A 21,876-nucleotide genomic window follows, 5' to 3' on the forward strand; every position below is an offset into this window, starting at 1 on the left:
TCCCAAGAATTTTCCCCAACATCAAATGTCAAAAGTATCAATATTCTTCCTATTCTGCTTCTTCAAAGTTCCACTTTGACTTTCATAGAGTATCACAGGGAATACCATGGCTTGCACAGTTCTGATCTTTGTAGGTAGAGACACATTTGAATCTCTTTTCCAAGGCTCTACCAAATGCTCATCTGCAGCATATTTCTTGACTGCTTGTTCCTTTACTGTAGTAGATGGTTGATCCTAAAAAGCAGAAAGTCCACCCCTTTGATATTTTTGTTGTCAGTTCTAAGGCTGGTTGTTGTACCTGCTGTCATTAGTTTGGTGTTCTTTATATTTAATTTTGAGAGCCAATTTGGTGTAGTGGTTAAGGCATCAGGCTAGAAACCAGGAGACCATGAGTTCTAGTCCCACCTTAGGCACAAAGGCAGCTGGGTGACCTTGGGCCAGTCACCTTCAGCCCTAGGAAGGAGGAAATGGCAAACTGCTTCTGAAAATCTTGCCAAGAAAACTGCATGGACTTGTCCAGGCAGTCTCTGAGAATCGGACATGATTGAATGGATTTTAAAAAAATAATTTTAGTATCATTTTTTCACTGTGCCCCTTGACTTTTATTACTAGAGATTGCAGATACTTTCACACAAATTGTGTCCTAACAGCCAGGAAACACGCTGAGACAAGGAACTGGTCTCTAATGTTTATTGCTAGTACATAACAGGAATCCTAACAAACTGAAGAAGCGTGGGAAAAACCCAGACATATAAACCCCAAAGATTAAGGCGGTCCCGATCTGTGTCTCTTTGAATGGCTGACCAATTCCTCAGTGCTACGCATGCGCTTTACAGCCTGGATGGGAGCCCCCTGCTCGCCATCCTTACTCATGACAAATTGAGAACAATTTATTTATAGCAAGCTCCCATGTTGGAGACAGGAGGTAGCACCTGTCTGACCTCGGCCTACCGAGAAAGCTAAGCAGTGTTAGTCTTGGTTAGTACTTGGAAGAGGGATTATCTACAAAGTCCTGGAGTGGGGAATTCTGGGAGTTGAATTTCACTCATCTTAAAGTTGCCGAGGTTGAGAAACACTAATCGAGAAAGAGAGGTGAATATGACAGCTATAATTATTTCATAGGCCCAGAAACAAAAACCCTCCTAGCAATAAATTAGCACCAGTTTGGTTAACTAAATGCCATATTAATCCACCCAACCCCATCAGTACAACACTTGTCTCCTTTCAGGCTATTATTTCCCTTTGACTTCCTGAACATTGCCTGAGATTTAAGAATGCAAAGCTGCTTTTGCTCACACTGGGACCCAGATCACTAATTTCAATCAGCCTCACATTCGTAACAATTTTGCTCACTGCAGAAGGTTGATTAGATTCATTGGGAATGACAGCGGCCAAATGTCCTGTGGCAGAAGGGAGCGAGTCTTTGTAAAAGCACTAATTTTGATGGAAGAGATTAGGAGAGAGAAAACCAGCAGTGGGTAAAACAGAAAGCACTTTTTTTCCCCTCCAAGTTAAAACACGATTGTCAGTGGACCAATTAAAGCTTCCCTGGGCAAACTTTTATACACAGAGAAAGGATTTTAGTTCTATGAAATGTTATTGATCATTTTGGGCAAAACTGAAAATGTAAATAAAATGCAGGATTCTTCTCTCGAACCCTTGTTCTGATCAGTAGAGATTTTGAAAACTTAAACATATCATCAATCAAACAATTGACAATTTAGTCTAGTTGAACCATTTTTTTTTTACTGTGTTTGGACAAACTGCTAATGCTATTTTAAAAAAGTAAATAAATCTGAGCAATTCAGGTCGAGTTTCATAATGATATGAATAGGGCTGTGCACCTGTCTGGCTCTGGTTCCAGATAGGTGCTTTGAAGCACCCAGGAGGATGAATATGGCCTTTATCTGCCATTTCTTAAAGTAGCCATACCTTTTCCTGGTATGGGAGCCATACCTTTTCCAGCTGTCCTGGGATCCCTGGAATTGATGTGGCTCTTTTAAAGACTTGTAGTCCAGGCTATATTTGTTGCAACGCCAGTTAGGAGATCTGTGCTAAACAAAAAACAAAAAACAGATACCACTAGATGGCAGCATAGAGTTTAGTGTATTATTTTGTCACCATCTAGTGGTCATCTGAATTTTTGCAGCCTGGATCTGGTAGTCTTGCCAATGCATACTCCAAAATACCATTTTTGGATTCAAATCCAAAAGGCAGAGATATAGCCTAATACCTGGAAATCATTTTTTTTCTTTCACTCATTCTACCTTTCAAGCCTAGAAGTGACTCCAAGCAGACTTGCACAATGTTACTGCCTCTCCAGTGCTTTATCCTGGCACTGGAAACAACCCACAATACTGGTGCCTTTTATATTTCAGGAAATGCCATTATACTGTTCCTACAGCAAACCCAGCAGTTCCCATGTGTGGGAACTTTCTGATTTGGGGACAGAATCCAAGGCTCCTTCTACCTCTGAGTAACTACAATAACAACACTGATGTAGCAAATGTTAATTAATGTCATTATTCTTTTGACGTAAGCCATAATGTCAGTATTATTACCTACGTTTGCTGTTGGGTGTAACTGAAGTCAATAGAGGGTAGCTTGCCTAAATCACTTAATAAAGTCAAGACTGACTTTCTCATTTACAGTTCAGTCACTTAGCTTCTACGCTGCCATGGACCACATCTGAAGGAAATCTGGCCCTCAGTTTTTCAATAGAGGGACAGATTGGTATGAAAGCATCTGTGGGGATTAGCAGCAATTTTTCCCTAAGGCTGAGCAAAATATATAGGAACACTGAACAAGTCTTTTCACCACATCCAAGTCCAATCAGCTAGTCCAGCCTCTCACTACCCAATACTCTTTGGATGTATTTGATTACAGTTCCGATCACTCCTAAATTAGTGATGTGTAGCTAGAATCTTGGGGGACTCCTGAGGTGGCAATTATACTGGTTTGCCTTCTGTTCAGTAGAGCAGCTCTTTAGTGAATGGGTATGTCTATTGCATGACAGCCATTTTCCTTGAGCATTCCCAACATGGTTTCAGAACATCAGTGTGCTCATTGACCTCAAAATAGAGGGAATGAAGAAGATGAAATCTTCAGTCCAACACATTTGAAAGGTACCATTGTGGGGATGGTTTGACCTAGCTTATGAATGGCTTTCACTGTGTCTGTCATTTCCTGATCAACAACATGATGGCTTCCTAAAAGTAGAATATTGATACTTCAAGTTTCTGTCTGTGTAGAAGTAGTGGAACTAGAGGAGCAAGACTGCGGGGCAGGTATCCAAGGCTCCACTCAGGTAGAAGCTCTCCAAACACTGCCAAAGTATCTTCTTCATCATCACCATCACCACCACCACCACCACCACCGTCATCATCATCATCATCATCATCATCATCATCATCATCATCTGTTCAAATGTAATTAGATTTATATCCTCAGAATAGTGTATGAATAACTTCCTCCTTAACTGTTCCTTAAAATAAAAACGGCTGTGAGTAGATTGGGCTGAGCAAGTTCCCATGCTTGATTTTAGATCTGAGTGTGGGTCTGCCCAGTCCTAGTCCAATACCTTCACCCCATGTCATATTGCCCCTTATACTTTAGAGACCTTCCACCATAAAACCATTAGGTCCTGGCTTTACATTATCGAAGTGCATCACTCGTCAGGCGGAACTGAAGTCACATGTGTTCTCACATGTGGATATTTAGTTCCTCGGATCTCTGCCCCCTCCCTGGCCACCTTCTCCCCAGCTTCTGTGTCTAGCTCTGGCCAGGGCTTTAGGTGGCCATGCCCATGTATAGGTCTGAATCATGTAGAAAAATGGAAGTCCTTTTGACTGGGATCCCCACCTAGTATCCTGGGGTAGCCATGAGCCTTTGGACACTTTCTTTGGCATCTGACAGGTCCCCACTTCACTGTATTTCATTTACATTTAAAATTAGGTTTGATTTGAAACAAAATAAAAAATGAAGCTGCCACGTGGCAAAGAATGTCTTTGAATTCAACATTTACCCCATAAGGGTGTGCTTAGAAAAAAGACTAAGATGGCTGGGAGTATTTTTATGGATTTTGCCTTCTGATAAATTGGAACATTTGTAGTCACACCCCTGACAGCCATTTTCTGACTGCACCATTCCTCACAGCAGCCATTTTCTTGGGTACTTACAATGTGATCTGAAAATGTCAGTATACTCCTTTGGCCTCAAAGGATTGGGAATCCCTAAACAAGAATTATTACTATATACTTCTGATCAAGGAAGAATAAGAGGTCTTTTATCTACCACTTTAATGAGAAAATATGGAAGCTGCTTACCAGTTAAAACTACATCAACACTGTACATCCATCAGACTAGTGATAAAGAGCACTGTGAGGTTTGGTCCCATTATTTGGAATCAAGAGGGCTTTCTATGCTCCTTCATAGCTGCCATGAAATTTGTTGATGGGAGATGTGGTGGGAGTAAATGAGGGATGCTAGAGTAACTCCCTTTGGAAAAACTCGATGATCTAGAGGTCTTTCAAATGAGAATGCCAATTATAATTGCAGCATCTACATACCCCGTGTATGTGGCTCTTGGCTCGTTGCTGCTGCAAAGAGATTGCAGTTCTACATTCTTCAATGGGAACATTCTCAGGGACTGTTTGATGCAACAGCTGTAGTTACCATTCATTTCTATGAAACTCAATTTATTTTCAGACTGGCTAATTTATGATTTAGCCAGGACTGCCCCCCCCCCCAAAAAAAACCCTGAATGGGATGAGAAATTGAAACAGTAAATAGGAAGAGCTGAGGCTTGGCTGAGAAGCCTTTTAGATTTAAACAAAATTAGATTATACATTACTGCCAATTTAAGAACTAACTGATGTTAAATATGCCTTTTGCAATAGCATCAAGGGTTTGGGGGGAAAATGAAAACAAGCCTAATTTGGTTTCACAGCAAATGGAGAATGTGGGGTTAAGCAGTTCTCTGCCAAATGACATTTTTGAGAGTGAGGGAGATCACCATTTTGCTGCAAAATGCAATTGTAAAGTTTCTATTGATGCTAATGGGAGTTTTCACATCACTATTTGAAGCATGGGTGTATACATGTGTGTTATTTTTATTCTAGGGTTGTGATGTAGAAAAGAAATTTAAATCTCATCTTCCTGTATGCTGTAGTTCCAGCCTTAGGCAGCCATAAGATTGGTTTTAATTTTTTAAAAGCATTGTAAGTGACTTTTTAAGTCCAATTCCCATAGTACACATGATCCCCTCTTCTAACTGGTAGATTCATCATTGTACACCAATAGCACATTACTGGGGACAGCTGGGTTGGTGCTACAGTGGCCTTTTTACAGTCCCTCAAAGTAGGTGTCTTTCACTTCCAGCCCCACTTCTCTTTTCCTTTTTCCATGACAAGGTGAAAAAATTAAGAAAAAATGTGTGGCAGTGCAATCAGAGTCACTGCCGCTGTGGAGCAGTTGAGAGGGAGTCTTATTCATCTCCCACCAATTTCTGTTCATTTGTAGCCACCCTTGGGGGAGAGGTAAAACTGAAACAGCCATAGAGATTAAATGCCTAGGAAGACCAACTGTTATAGGGCCCTTCTGGGGCTTCATCTTGATCATAAGAGATATAAGAGTCATTAATCCATCTATCAGCTATTTCCAAAACATGGCTGATTGAGGGAATTATGCAAGAAGGTTATGTCTAATGCTACCGTCTTATTCCACTGGGCTTAGTAGACTGAGTTAATTAACCCCTGTTTGATGTTCCTGTGATACATTATTCCCCACCATTGGTCTAATTAATTGCATAATAGGAATGCAGCCTTAATGTCACAAATACTTAGAGCCTTAAGAGATACACAAGGAGCTGACTTCCAGCACGCTCTCTTCTGAAGCCTACAAATGTATCCTTGAAGACAGTTAGGCAGGGGAATAGGCAAGGAATGTGCATGCATAATGTAGAGTGTCACCAGGATATCCAGCATATTCAGGGACCTGCCATTTATTTGTTATGAAACTTGCTATGCTGTCACTTACCAAGGTCTCTTGGTAGAGTACAGTAAAAAGATCCAACATATCTGGACAGTATCATCTGGGAAAAAGGTTGAGTTAGAATACTTTTAGGATCCTGGTGCCAACAGCTGAATGAAATCCAGGTTTTTAAAGCTTCCGTCAAAGCTAACAGGGTTGAGGCTAGTTGAATCTTGAAGGGGAGATCATTCCATGGGGCAGGTGCCACAAGTGAAAAAGCACACCTTCTAGGTCCTGTCAGATGGCACTGTTTCAAGGAAGAGACCTGGAGTGTGCCTGCTCTGGTGGAGCATGTGTGATGGGCCAAAACAATTGGAGACAGGTAGTCCTGGAAATAACCCAATCCTGTGCCATGAAAGGCTTTATAGGGGATAACCAGCATCTTGAATTGCACCTGGAAGCTTACTGGGAGCCACTGCAGCTCACAAAGTAGAGGTGTTACATAGGAATACCGAGGTGTACTCATAACTACCCACATTGCTGCATTCTGGACACGTTGCAGCTTCTGGATGGTCTTCAAGGGTAGACTCTTGGAGACTTCATTGCAAGAGTCCAGCTGAGAGATGATTAAGGCATGAGTGAGCACAAGCAGATCCTCCCAATCCAGGAATGGGTGCAATTGGTGTACTAGATTTGTGCAAAGGATTTAGGTCTGCATGTCTTCAAATACTAATTGCAGAGGAACTACAGTGGGAGAGTTATGTCTCTGTTTCCTTCTTGTGAGCACCCCAGAAGTATCTGGTAGGCCACTGTGAGAAACAAAATGCTGGACTAAAAGAGACTTCTTGGCCTAATCCAGCAAGGCAGTTCACCATTTCATCATTCTACCACAGCATTTTGTTGCATGTATAGAACTGATTTAAGCTGGAAGATAAAGTGGTTAATAGGAACCACTGAGGAATCAGTGGTTGGTCACACAACCGCCCAGGGTCGCTTGCGAGATGGGTGGTGCAGAAATGTGAGAAATAAATAAATAAATAAATAAATAAATAAGCAAGCAAGCAAGCCAAACATGATTAGTCTGAGTCTCCCCAGAGTGGGGGTGGAGGTGGAACATAGATAGGATACTTCATTGATGGAGGTTTTCACAGTCTTATAATGGTGCAATGAGAGCCTTTTGTCTTCACCTTAAAGACTCTGACCCTGACTCTCTCCGCCCTCCAGTGCTTATCACACAAATAGCAGAGCAGCCCTTCCCCAGACGAGTTCTCAGGTGCCAGTTTATCAGCACTTATACAATAACAATCTTTATCCATAGGATCTTGCTTCTCCTTAAAACCAATCACTTGCTGAAGCCTGTAAATAATGGAGTCTACACCAGGCAGCAACCCATGATCTTGTTTTGTGATGGTTATTGTGTGTTTCCCTCTCCTCCTCTTCTTCTTGAGATCAAATTACTGTTGTTTTATTTACATATCTACTATGGGAGCAAGGCTGTAAGGGGCAGAGGTGGTGAAAGTGGTGATGATATCAGAAATGATGTAACTGTATTTAGTATTTAGAATCCAAGCTGACTCTTGTTGTTGTCCAGAATAATGCTGCCTTGATAAGAGGAGAAAGACAGAAGGCAAGAGAGGGCATAATCTGTACAGTAATGTCACAGGCAGAACATCCATACTTTCACAATGGAGGCAGGTCACACAGAGCTATCCAAGGTGGCTTTGGACAGTTGTTAGGTTCCTAATGTCATGGCAGGGCTGGGTTCACCTGTGATGCTCATCCTGAAGTCTAGTGTTATGTCTGCCTCTAACAAGTCACCTGACAAGGAGGATTTGGTGCCTGATCCGGATCCGGATCCGGATCTGGATCAGGATCAGGATCAGGATCAGGATCAGGATCAGGGTCAGGGTCAGGGTCAGGGTCAGGGTCGGGTCAGGTCAGGGTCATTTATTTATTTTATACTACTTATAACTATCCCCAAAACTTTGGGAATAGTTATAACTACTTATAACTAGTTCCAAAGGACTCTGGGTGGCATATGACATTAAACATGAAGACAAAAATATGAATAAACTAAATGAAAAACACCCCAGGAAGCAAAGGTAAAACCCCAAATAAAACCCAAGATAGGTTCCCACAGTCAACCAGCTGCACCGGAAAGCACACTGAAATAAAACATATAATCTGCTAATTAAATTGCAGTAAGATAGGGGCTGCATGTACTTTTGGGGGGAGACTATTCCATGAGATGGCACTATTACAGAGAAAGCTTGCCATCTCACATCCTACAAACCTCACTGGGAATGTGAGGTTGCAATAGACATCCCAATCAGCTGTCAGGGAAGAGCTTGAGGCCTCCTAAGGAGGACACAGTTCATGCATCCCAAACCATGTACCTGGACTTTTAGACTGATCTGTGATCACCTTTCCACAATTAACCCTTTGGAAAGTACAGTTGCTACTAAATCCCAAGAATGACATGGCAATGGACCATGTTATCAGTAAACAGCTATTTATCTCAGACACTCTACTTTATTTCCGTTGACTTTGCTTGGGATTAGACCTAAGAGGGAATTATAGTCAGAGCATCTATAAAACTGGACACCTAGTTTTTTGCCACATCAAACATTGCTAGAATGGCTAAGAGTTGGCAGTTCAATCCCTCATAAAATCATTGGCATTGTGAGTAAATTAGATTGTGGCTTCTGGAAGGATTAACCCAAGACAGCTGAAGGTCAAAGACATACAATAGTAGTTCCTCTTTCCCATTTTCATGTACAGGGGTAACCTGGACTGGCTGTTGTTGGGATGGCATCTTCCAGCAATCTAGGCTCAGGCAGATCATGTGGCATGCACTGCTTTGTCTTCCAAGAGACAGGAATACTTGGAGATCTCAAAGTGAATTGTTCAGGAGCCCCCCCCCCCCCTGCCATACAGAAGGACGAGCATCAGCTTACAAGTCACAGTGCTGGCTATGGGCCTGTAGCTACTAATCAAGTAAATCTAACAGTGGGATCCTCTGCTCTAGAAGGGTTCCTACGAGAGCACAATGTGAAGAGCCCTCTTGAAGCTGGGCCTGGCATTATGTGCATCAGGTGTGGTTGCTTGATTGCTCAACTCTCATTAATAGTGGTTGAACAGCTAGTATATGTCTGAGCTAATGGCTATGAAGTAAGTGGGGTGATGGTTAGAATAGAAGTGAAGGAATGTTGAATGTGATCAAATACATCTTAGAGCCCATTATTGGGCCTATATTGGTTAGGGTAAAGTGCTTGGATGTTTTTGGTTTACCACTTGTATGCTTGTCCCTTGCCTAGGAAAAATACAGGGCAAATGTGACTCTCTTGGTCCTCCTGGACCATTCAGCAATTTTTAATACCATTGCCCATGGTAACCTTCCAGAAAGAGTTGGGATGTGGGGACATTGTACTAGAGTGGTTCCACTCCTACTTGGATGGCAGTTACCAGAAGGTAGTGCTGAGAGATTACTCTTCTACCACATGAGTCCCTCAGGGCTCCATTTTATCCCCTATGCTCTTTGACATCTGCATGAAACCACTGGAAGAGGTCATCTGGTAATGTGGGCTGAGGGGCCATCAATATGCAGATGACACTGAGCTCTACCTCTCCTTTTCATTTAACCCAGGTGAGACAGTTAACATTCTGAACCAATGATTGGGCAGGGTAATGTACTGGGTGAGGACCAGTAAACTGAAACCCAATCTGGACAACATGGAGATACTGGTTGTGGGTGGTGCATCTGTCCAGCTGAGTCATTGGTGGCATGGTGGTGCTTATCAGCTTTGTCTGATTTACCAGTTACGACCTTACCTGGACAGAGACAGCCTTGCAACAGCAGATTCTTGTAATTTCCTGGTTGGATTATTGCAATGCATTGTACATGGAGCTGCCTTTGAAAACAGTCTGGAAATTTCAGTCCATCCAATATAGTGTCTAGACTGCCCGCTGGGACTGCCAATACAAACATATTATGTCAGTTTTTCTCCATTTACACTGGCTGCCAATCCCAATTCAGAGTACTGGTTTTGACCTTTAAAGACCTAAGTGGCTTAAGGCCACACCTGAAGGATTACCTGAAGGAGTGCCTTTTCTTATATGTACCTTACCTAAGGAGGCGCTTTGCCAGGTCCCCTCACCAAAGGAACTGAGGTTAGCTTCTGTAAGGGGGGGAGCTTTTTCTGTGGTGGCCCTCCCTCTATGGAATTCCCTCCCCAGTCTTGATTGGCACCCATTTTAGCATCATTTTGGTGCCAGGTGAAGACCTTTCTATTTTCCCAGACATTTTAATTGGCTTTAATTGTATTTAATTCATACTGTTGTAGTTTTTGAATGACTGTCATACTGCTACCTAGTTTATATGGTGCCTTTAGTTTGCATTTTATTGTAGATGTTTTTTATTGAAATTGTATTTTTAGTGTATTTTAATGTAAACCACTCAAAGAGTTTTGGCTATTGGGTGTTTACAAATTTTTAATAAATAAATGCATGTTTAAAAACCCTTCAGAACCTTAAACTGGTAATTATGTTGATGCTATGGACATTTAACCCCCAGTTAAGACACTATGATACCTGGAACAGCTAATAATGTTCCCTTCCACCCCTAAATGAAGCTGTTTAGTGTTTACCTAAGTTATTGGTCCCTACATCTTCCCCTGAAGTAGCAGTAAAAATCTGCTGTTTGAGGAATCATTGCACAGCCTGGCCCTGTCATTCAAGTAGTCTACTGGGTGCTGTCACTGTAATATGTAAATAGCACATACCTGAGTCAGCTCTTCCCTGTCTTGAATTGATGATGTTCAGCCTTTCCTTGAGGCTGATGGCAAGGAGCACATGCTGTTGTTAGACAGAGATGGAACGCTAGCTGTGATAATGGCAGGCCCCATTATGCAGGTCTGCCAAGTCAATGTTTTAAGGGGAGGGGCGGGGGGAAGGGGAGAGAAGCTGCTGTTGAGAAGATCACATTTAATTAGCAGAGAATCAAGTGAGTGTGTTGCATTGCAGGTCAGGCAGGAAATACTGCAGAAAAGGACCTAGGATTAATCTGTATGGGAATTCAGCTATAAATGATGATGATTACAAATGACTAAAGGCAATGGAAATTCTTGTATTTGGTCTGCAGGCAGCTTCCACAATACATATAAAAGGCAGGGAAGACCCAAACCAAGTGAAGTACTTTCTAAGCTAGTGTTTCTCAACCTTGATGTGAAGATGTGTGGACTTCAACTCCCAGCCAGCATTTCCCAGCCAGAATTCCTCACCTTCAATTCTGGGAGTTGAAGTCCACGCATCTTCATGTTGCCAAGGTTGAGAAACACTGTTCTAATGCCTATTGACATATACATAAGGGGTGTCAAGAGAAGCTTGTGGAGATCTGAAGGAAGAGATTCATCTTTGATTTTTGAATGATGGCAGCAACCTCCTCTGTTTTCCCCAAAGAGCAATGGGAGAAGATGCTATAGCAATGATGGGAGAGATGTTTTTGTTGTTTATTCGTTTAGTCGCTTCCGACTCTTCGTGACTTCATGGACCAGCCCACGCCAGAGCTTCCTGTTGGTCGACAACACCCCCAGCTCCCCCAGGGACGAGTCCATCACCTCTAGAATATCATCCATCCATCTTGCCCTTGGTCGGCCCCTCTTACTTTTGCCCTCCACTCTCCCTAGCATCAGCATCTTCTCCAGGGTGTCCTGTCTTCTCATTATGTGGCCAAAGTATTCCAGTTTTGCCTTGAATATCATTCCCTCAAGTGAGCAGTCTGGCTTTATTTCCTGGAGGATGGGCTGGTTGGATCTTCTTGCAGTCCAAGGCACTCTCAGAATTTCCCTCCAACACCACAGTTCAAAAGCATCGATCTTCCTTCTCTCAGCCTTCCTTATAGTCCAGCTCTCACAGCCATATGTTACTAGGGAGAGATGTACCAAGGTCATTAATTCTGTTTCAGCCATCTGGATGCTGTGGGATTCCAGCTCTTATTGGGGTCCTTCTACAACATTGATGGAGCTATGTCAATTCAGCCTTGGAGCAGCCCTTGTTTGCTACTGTAACACTGAGGGGTTTTGAAAGTTCAAGGAAAGCTTAGTCAGTTAATTGCAGAAGTTAATCATCTTATCTTTCAATCTAGAGGAAATGCTCCATTTATAGTGTAATTGTTTGATGTATCTCTAAGACAGGAATATGTTTAGAATCAGTCTGTTTTGATTTTACTTTCTTTTTTCCAGAGTAAGACATACTAACCTACTTAAATGAATGTCTCCAAAAGAGAAATGAATTAGCTAACTGGATTATAAGGAGAACCAGTGTAGTTTAGTATTTAAGTATTGGACCAGGAAAATGTAGGTTCAAATCTTTCCTGGATCATGGAGCTTAGTGGGTGACTCTGAGCCATTACTTATCAACCCAGCCATTAGAGAATGGTTGTATAGTTAAAATTAGCTAAAAATAGAGGAAAGCTCAATATAAACTGCTTTAAACTCCCAGAGAAAAGGTGGGATGAAAATGCAATAAAAAGAATTAAGAAAGAAACGTCCAAGATCCATTATAGTTACCCTCAACCTGGCTCCCACAGAAGCCTTGAATTCCCAGCCAGCATGAGTAATTGAGACACATCTGGAGGGCCAAGAGAGAACGATGAACTTTTCTCTATGCCAGCCTACCAAGAAATAATTCCAGTTTAATTTAGTCCTTTTACCCTGAGAGGATATATAAAGAACCACAGACAAAGACTGCAACTCCATGCTCACACATGGGGAGGAAAGGCTCATTGAATAAGAAGAATGCTGTGAACACAAACAACCTCAGTTTCTGCAAGGTTCCCCATGCCATTCTCACTGACAAGCTGCTGAAGAATGGCTTATGGGCAGGGGATGGTAGCAAAGATGGTACAGGGACTTGAGGCTATGCACTATGAGGATAGGCTGAAGGAAAATGTTCAGCCTGAAGAGAGAAAAGATGGAGGGGAGACATGGTATTAGTGCTCAGGAACATAAAAGGGTGACATATGGAAGATGGTCAGGAACTTCTCTCCATTCTCACAGAAACTAGGACCAGAAATAATAGGTGTATGTTGCAACTACCTCAATTTCATTTAAATATAAGGAAAAAGCTGGAAAGATTTTTACGTTAGTGGAGCAGTCTACTGTGGATTCTCCATCTCTGGAGCTTTTTAAACAGAGGCCGGATAGCTACCTCCTGAGGATAGTTTAATTGGTTTTCCTTCACATTGAAGAGGGTTAGACTAGATGATCCTTGTGGTCCTTTTAACTCCACATTTCTCTGATTCTATATTTATATAATTCTATATAGGGGCTTATTCTTTAATAGATGTCCGTATGAGTATGCTGTAGATACACACACAGACACACACAGACACACACCCATTTTAAACGTAGGGATTTTAGCTTGCCAGGACTGTCAAATCTTGTTTGCTGCTGAATGTTCATGTTTGGCAATGGACAATACATAAATGTTTAAATTGCTTGATATGTCTAACTGAATTACCTTCACATTGCAAATAAAAATGGGAAAGGCTGTCTCTAGCACATAAGCTTATTCACTTAGACATGTCTGCTGCAGTGCCACTTCATCTTCTCACTGTTCCTTCCTCAGTGAAAAAGAGAAAGTGGAAAAAGAAATTCAGTGAGAGTATGTCTTTTGCAGGAGAAGTTAGTTAGATTTTGAAGTGGACTTGGGTCCCATTCAGGGATTACACTTCAGATTTTGGTGAACAAAGGGAAGAGTCTTAGAGTGATTCATTACTTCCAGAATATGTCAGGAGCAGTTCCAGGCATTCCAGGTAGGTTTGGGAGAAATTCCTTCAGATCCCCCATTACCATCAACAATGCAGGATTCAGGGTCAGTGGTCTGTCTCAGCAGAAGACCATTTCCCGTGTCCTTAGATCAGAGGTGTACAGTCCAAGAGACCCCAGGGTGACAAATGAAGACTTCCCCCCAATTGTTATCATATTGTAAATGTTCGTTAAGTCAGAAGTGGAAAATTAGAAAATATCTGCATGGAGCACAATCATATTAACTATCTTTCATCTTTATTACATGTAATAAGTTTTCCTCCTGCCTCCTCCCACAACTTTTCAGAGTGCAGCTTCCCGGTAGGTCATCATAGGTCAGATGCAGCACGGACAAAGTTGTGCATCTCTGCCCTGTTATTAAGCTAGAAAAAAATGATTCAGAAAGTCCAGAGAGCTGGTTGTGGATGTGTCACAATTGAAGTATGAAAAAAACCCACGTTAAAATTGTGTCTATTTTCTATTTTACAGTTCAGCAGAATTAATACTAATACAAGGCCATTTTTTCTCTCTCTCCTTGGAAGCCAAAAGTTGTATCCACTTTCTGTTTTCTGGATCCCCACCACATCGTCACTGTTTTTTCATGTGGATTTTTTTTTTTTTTCTATAGTCGCCCTTCTCAACAAGTGACTCAAAGTGGCTTACAACAAACTTAATGAGTTTAATGGAACTGTTGCATTATATGTGAGCTTGTTTGGGAATTTTGGTAAAAGAAAAGTCACAGCAAATAGGAATATAAATAAAAGATTTTGATAAGAATTGCTTGCAAGGATCCCAATATAATCCCAATATAATATGATTCATATAATCATATTATATGATTCAACAATGTAGTTCATTTTGTTTGGTCTCAGAATGTAACTGATAGTAATTTGTATAATCCTGGCTAAAGAATCATGGCCTAGTGCAATATGTGAACCCAGAAAGTGTGTGGAGGTCAGCTATTTCAAGGCTGAATGAGTTTGGCTCAATATCCTGCATTCTTTTTACCAGCAATTGTGCTGGGATGGGGGTGGGTGGGAGTAGGGTAATGGAAAGAGGGCCAGGATATGGAAATGGTTGGCTATGTCCCATAAAAATGGCAGGTGGTGGGTGGATAGATTGCTGCCCATTCAGTTTTTTGAAATCCCAATCTGCTCATCCTCACCTTAAACCCTCTATTGGGATGACCACATTCCTTTTGGAAGAGCTTCCTGAGCAAGCATTGGGGCGGACATGGATATAATCTGTATACTGTTTAATATCTGTTGCATCACCCTATGCATTCCCAGAGCCATATCTAATATATGTACATTGTTTTGCATTGATCCTTTTAAAATTCAGCTAAGAGCCTTTACTATCAAGGGCTCTATTCTAATGAGAAAAGACCATATTTTAACATGGAACACATACTTTGTCACATGTAGTAGATTCTCTGGCTCAAGCTCATTTTCAAGCAGGGTTGGGAAAGGCCCCTGTCTGAAATCCAGAACAGGCTGTTGCCAGTCAGTGGCTGTAATTACATGAAAAATCAAATTATCATGCTTGATTAATGAGCATGCCCACACCATTTTACTCTTTATCATAGACTACACTTTAATCAAGCTTTGTGGTTTCCTTTGTTGGCTGAACCTAGAATGGTTGCCATCTTGGATTTGGATCACTTGGTAAACCATGATGCATCGTTCCAGAGCAGTGTGTGACAGAAGATAAAGACAGAGCATTGTGTAAACATAAGCAGTGCCTCAGTACAGAGTACATTGCCTAGAGCCCTGATTTGGTGTAAGACAGATTCTTATGCTCCTATGACTGAGCTGTTATTCACTTGTAATTGCTCTAGACAGTTTAGGAATACATAAATTTGAGCATCTTCATGATCAAGAAATCAAGAAAATGATTCCTAACTAACAAATAACAAAAACAGATAGGAAACTTTTAATAAGCATATTTTTATTTAAAATAAAAAGTAGTTATGGTCTCTTTAATAGGGTACTGCACAATCTCTATATGCAACACAGGTTTTTTTTGGTACAGAATGTATGTATTGAGCAATATTCTTAAATAGTAAATATATGTTAATGGCTTTGTCTTAGAAACATAACATTAATTCTAAAACTGGCTTTGGCCATGATCCAAAGAACTCCATGTATACTATGAGTTTTCTGAGTTTCCCTTTCCCACAGCAGCCAGCCTGGCACACGTGCAAGGTGCTTTTGCGTGTTCCTAAAGGAACTCTTTGGATCATGGCCATTCTTATCAGTTACTTAACCACTGGTACAGATTTCCAAAGAACAAGAGCTGTTTTATTCTGTAATGTGGTGTACACTCAAAAAGGCAGATCTTGAAGAGTATTTACATTCATGCATTAGCTTTTAACACACTACCCTTGCAGTTTAAAAATCATATATTTTAGTTGCAGAGATGCAGGAAAGGCTATAAAGAATATATAAAAATATATTTATAACAGTCACAATTCTCCATTGCCTTACACTATGAATTATTTTACATACTTGTGCAAAGCCAAGTGCAAAATAGGTACAAAGATATCATGTGAACAGGATAGGTTTACACCCATTTTGCATGATAGAAACCAAGTTGCAAAGTGCGAGGCAATGGAAATTAAACTCCATACATATATTATATATGGCTATGTTCCAGCCAAAGTGAAGCACTCTCAAGCCCCAGTAGGAGATTTTAAACACATGCTTTGATCTACTTTCTCACAGAAATGAATGGGACTCAACAAATCATAATTTTGGCGGAACCACATGCCCTCCATGTATATCTTATAACACAACTCTCTTCTAGTAACAAGGTTGCAAGCTGAGAAAAATCTCAGCTTTTGTGTGATGTACAATCAGCTTGATATAAGCAGAGCAATGTAAGATATATTAATAAACGGAAAAACTTGCTTGCTACATGGCCGTTGGTATGTAAACCTTAATAAACTTTTTAATCCCTGTAAATTCCTAGTGATTCCTGGTGACAACATGGACATATCTATGCCTACATAGTTTGCTTGTGGTTTGTCATTAACTTCTGGGATCTCTCTCTCTCTATATTTCAACTTCTTACTCTATCATGCAGCTTTGAGCTTTCCTTGAATCTAAATATAAGCCAGGTCTGATTCAGCTTAACATTTTTAGATTGATCAAGGTAGGTTAGGTGTTGCCATGTGTTGTGAGCCCCAGTCATTCTGATGTATCCGAAAGGTGCCAAGCCGAAAGAGGTGGATGTAAGGATTCTAAAAAACCTCAAATTTCCGCTACATTTAATCTTCAGCAACACCAGTTGTACAAACCACTCACACGAATAATGTGATTATTCTCCTGCCTGTGTTATTGTGCCTGTGCAGTAGCATAAACAGTGAAACCTCAGTTTAATGGACTTTCATTTAGCAGGCTTTGGATGAAAAGCTCAGATTTCTATCTGGACATCCCCTTAAAATAATAGACAAGTCTGTTGCATCTGAAGTGATTCATATGAGGCAGTTAAATTGACCTTAATTTTACAGTATTCACAGTGATGTAATGGATATTCTGGAATAACAAAAACCCCTTACCCCAAGAACTCCATTAAGGTTTCACTGTAGGGTAAGAAGAATTTTTTCTATGCTACTGACAGGAGTAGCCCAAAATACCGGCAATATATAAACTTTCTATACATCTCACCCTTCCTCTTTCACACAGCCTTCTAGACAAGGGATGTATGTATGTTATGTTATGAACACCATTATCTCTCACTGAAATTCTTTGGAAAGAAGCAAAAATAAAATGAAAGCATAATTTGTAATAATTTAAAGCTGTTCATTAACATGGATAGAATACATAATAAACATTCTGATGACTATAATAATGCAGTTTTGTATATTGAATGATATAATTAGAGCTAATGACAACATCATAGAGCAGCCCAGTTTAACTGCATATCCTTAGTAGTCCTCAAAGGCTACTTTGAGGAATATATATATATATATATATATATATATATATATATATATAAATAAATAAATAAATAAATAACCTGGAATTGAGATTACACCTCTGTGAATTGGGACATATTGAAACAGTGCACTGTATCCTTTTTGAATGTGATTACTATAGAAATGTCAGAACACACTTTATCCCCACTGCTCACTTCAATCTCAGGGAAGTCTACACAGTTCTACCTCCTATATTGCTCTCAGGGTCAAAAAACAAAAACAAGCAACCTCCCCCCCCAGTGAAAAACATCTGGAGCAAGCAGTAAAAAATCTCTCTATTGCAATTAAAATAAGAGCAGTTATTAGCAGCCATGTTTTGAGTTTTCCACTCTTCTTTTTAAATTGGATGTGTCCATTGGCTTGATGTCCAAAACCAGTTCTCTTCTTTTTGTTTTAATATATTTACATTAAACTTTATTGTGTATTTTAAATTGTCCTTTGCTATTAACTAATAAAGTGTTACAGTTAAATTATTTTAAGTTGGATTTGTGAATTATGTATTTTTGTTAAAATAAGTATTACATTTGTCTTCGAAATAAAGTTTTCTCTGTTCTGATTTTACTTTGTATTTGTCAGTGACCATAATAAAGAGAGCATGTCTTAAGATCTCTCTGAAAATACATTCTTACATGGAAGTCAAAAGGCTTTCAGAGTAAAGGACTAATAAGACATTCACCCCAGAGGTATTTTGAGTTAAAATGACTTGCAGAGCATTTGGTAACTACTACTAGATGTAGTACATGCAACAGATTAAGGCTGTTATCTGCTATGAAATTTCTGTTAGCTTTAGTGGAGGTTTTTCAAGGACTCTGTGCCTTTTAATGAATGAAAGCAACAATGCAACACAATTGCAATGCAAGTGGGGGCAGACTGCAATCTCCCTTTCTTCCATCTTCACTGTATAGATCTTTTGAATCATTTAGAAGATTAACTCATGGAAAGGAGAGAAGGCCCCCTGCTCCACCCTGCTCTTTCCATTCCTAACTTTCCTCACTGACACGGTGAGATAAGATATGAGGGGAATTAGCAGGGGATGTTTTTCCTTCCCATACTGGACATTGTACGGTATGAAAAGAGATGAAATTCTGGTTGATTTACATGTTAACCTCTGTTAAGCCAGCTGTACAACTAACAGTCTGGTGACGGTCACTAGATTCAGTAGTAGAAGGTATGCTGCCTGCAGCATGATCCATATTTAACCTGGGTAATCCTTGGGGATAACATGGCAAGGAACCCATTTCTGCTGCTGTGGGTTAGAGAAAGAGGACATGGACCAATGGCCAAACAAGCACACCCACTTCTTGTGTTCATATAACAGGACTGCATACCATGAATTGCCTTTTGCTCAGCCTTTCCCTCATCTGACTATGGAGCAGGAGGGTTGCATTTTTTTCCAAAATAAGGGGGAAAAAATCCTGTGGGAGAAATTATGGCTGAATTATTTTTGTTTTGTTTTTGCTGCTGCAAGTACTATTAAATTCAATTCCAATTCAGTCTTTAAGTTTAAACAACTGGTTCACTAAAATTCTTCTGATAGACCTAATCATTATCACCTGCATACATATAGACTTTATTCTCTTTTAGGAAAAAAAAAGTATATACTTTCTAAAGATTGTAACATTGAGGAGACCTGATGGAAAAAAAGTACATTAATCTTTTTTTTTGGCTGGGGGGAGCAAACCCACCCATGAAAAATTCAAACCAGAGGGGAGAGTAATATGAGTGACCATGGAGTATGGTTTTAAGAGCATTGTTTGAAGTGGCAATTGATTCTGAACAACTCTGCTTCCAAGAATCCAAACTATGTTATTTTTACTGGTGCAATTATAATACACCAAACTAACTGGAAGAGAAAACTCCGTATCTAGCAAACTGAATACTTGATTACTCCATTTCACCAAGGCTTGACTTTTAAAAGGTTCTAACTATATTTCTTAGAAGGAAGGACACTTAGATAGGTAAGTAGGTTAACGTAGGGTTAGGCTAACTCCACAGATCTCTCCCTAAGAATGTTTTCTCTTTTAGACAATGTACATATTTACATATACTCTACCACTTAGTAACATTGCCACTGAAATGTAATGATTGACCAGGCCCTCCAGCTACTAGTAACTATCTGTGCTAATCATTAAACACTTGAGGGACTCCTTGTAAGTTCATTATTGGGGAGGTTGTTTCAATGAGCTAGATACAGTATAGCTTTTTTTTTGTTTTTCCACCTATGTTTAGGGACAGTCTTCTGCAATTTTTTTTTAAAACAGCAATTATAATCTTAGCGCTGCTATCTTGTTCATAGTTTTTTTTTTCCCCACAGTCATTTTAATGAAATAGAAGGAGGTCTCCGTGTAAGGCTGCTTTATTGAGGCCTGGAGAAGTTGCTAAAAGCTAATCTACAGAGAGGTCTCTAAAAGTGGTATTGTTATGCAACTTACACACCAGATTAATTAAAAGGAAACAAGGGGCATCAAATTGGCAAGCATGTATATTATTCCTCTAACATTATCTTTAAGATAAGCAAGAACTGTCTCATTCCAACACTGATTGTCTTTGAAAGAAATACGTTCATTCAAGCATAGGCCTTTTATTGCTTTGTGGCATTTGCCTTCTCCCTTTGCGCTTCTACAGCTCTCCCTGAAATTTAATAGGATCTGGTTTGATACCAAGCCTTGAAGATACTGAAGAAAGTTTCTTGCAAGGATAATAACTGTAGTATAAAGCAGCTAAAGGTTGCAAACTTTTGGTTATGAAATGTACTCTATGCATGTCCACTCAGTCAGCAATAAAGGTAGATGCAAAGCAGGGTGGCTTTGAATATATGAACCGTGAGATTACCTGATCTTTCCCCTTATGTTCAGATCAGGAAAAGGGAAATTTTGCTCAAATTACCAATGGAATCAGCTGTATTTGGGAACAATTAGACTCATAAATAATTGATACTATTGTAAGTTTTCCCTGGGCCTCTTATTTTGCTGGGTGATTTTAACTTAAAATTGTGGATCTGGTGATTTAATCTGGTAGCATCCAGCCAGTGGAAATGGATGGATATGCATCCTTTTCTTCTGCATCATTCTAAGGATTGTGGTATAAATCATTCAAGAGCCTACTTGATACAGCTAGTTGGGACGCTTACCCATAGAATTCTGAAAGGTAGTTTGCCCTTAGACACCCCTGGAGAATCCTCCTATGGCTCCAGTGGCAACAGCAAGCGTAGGGACAGTAACAGAAAGGTTACTGTCTTCTTTCACTATTGGGAAACGAATGGGCAGTGATCACCTGCCCTGTTACTTTGTCTGAATTTGTTCAAAGGAAAATAATATTTCATTTAGCTGAAAACAAGCTTACTACAGTGAAACACAAGGGGAGATGGTCTATATGTGGTCTTTATTTTCAATTCCCTTGAAGGTGTGGTTAAACAAAAGGAGTCATGTCAGTGCCTGAGGCATCTGAGGTTATTTTTCTTTATGGTAATCTGGCTAATTCTTTTATGAATATTTTGCTGGCTCACTGTAAAGTAAATTTTCCATATAACCCAGACAAAACAACAACAACAACAACAACAACAACAACTGGTTGAAAGTGAGATGTAGCTTTCTAAATAACAAGTTTGTAACATTGACAAAAGCCATAGAGCAGTCAAGAAGAAGATTCCTGTCATTTTTTGCTAGACAAAAAAAGAACACACACAAAAATGTTTAAACCTCGACAAAGAGATGAATGCCACTTGGAAAAGGCTTTTTGATGTTTCTAGAAGTAAAGGCAAACAAATCTATTGGAGAATTATTTCCAGGGCTATGGAAAGATATTCTGAAAATCCCGTATGTAAAATCTCTGCTGGAACTTGAGAGAGCCATTTTTCTGCAGTTTATAATGACAATCGTTTTCTTGAGTCCACTGTTGCTTTGTGGCATTTGCCTTCTCCCTTTGCGCTTCTACAGCTCTCCCTGAAATTTAATAGGATCTGGTTTTTCTTACTACAGAAAACCTCCCACTGAGGCTTCCTGTCCCCATAAAAGAAACTGAGGTTCTGATAAGGCATTTAAAAAATGGGACAGTCCCCAGATCTTATACCTCCAGAATTTTTGAAAATTAACTCAGAATGGTGGGCTCCAGTCCTTCTAGTTT

This window comes from Candoia aspera, chromosome 1 (genome assembly GCF_035149785.1).
Source record: "Candoia aspera isolate rCanAsp1 chromosome 1, rCanAsp1.hap2, whole genome shotgun sequence".
Classification (NCBI taxonomy): domain Eukaryota; kingdom Metazoa; phylum Chordata; class Lepidosauria; order Squamata; family Boidae; genus Candoia; species Candoia aspera.